This window comes from Propithecus coquereli, unplaced genomic scaffold, assembly GCF_000956105.1.
Source record: "Propithecus coquereli isolate 6110/MARCELLA unplaced genomic scaffold, Pcoq_1.0 Scaffold253, whole genome shotgun sequence".
NCBI classification, from domain to species: Eukaryota; Metazoa; Chordata; class Mammalia; order Primates; family Indriidae; genus Propithecus; species Propithecus coquereli.
In genome coordinates, this window is record NW_012148097.1 from 2,568,166 (window position 1) to 2,568,660 (window position 495).

The window sequence follows — 495 nt, forward strand, 5'->3', positions numbered from 1 at the left end:
CAGAAAAATCTTCTAGAGTCTTTTTTGTGTGTATGGTGTGAGGTATGGATCTCATATATTATCTTTCTGCCTCACAATAACCCTATGGTGTAGGCATTATTCCCGTTTCATAGATGGGAAAACCAGGATGTAGACAGGTGACTTGCATTGCTAGTAAAAGGCAGTAGAGCCAAGGCTTTAATCCCAGTTTGTTTGGTCTCCAAAGGCCAGGCTGTTTCCCATGTGGTACAGTGCTGTTCTAGGAGACCAGGTGCAAGCATGCATAATCATTTATTTCTCAAGAAATTTTTCTATCCCTTATCGTAGAGGGTATCACCTATCTCTAGGTGCATCCTAGGATGGAAATATGAGGTTAGCTCATTTGCATTCTAGGGTAGAAATTCAAGTCCATTTGGTCAAGGAATCAGCACCCAGTAACCAAACCTCAGCTGAACTTGCACCACAGAAGGGAGGAAGTGGTCTTGGCCATCACTGATTCTGGGGAGCTGATCTATG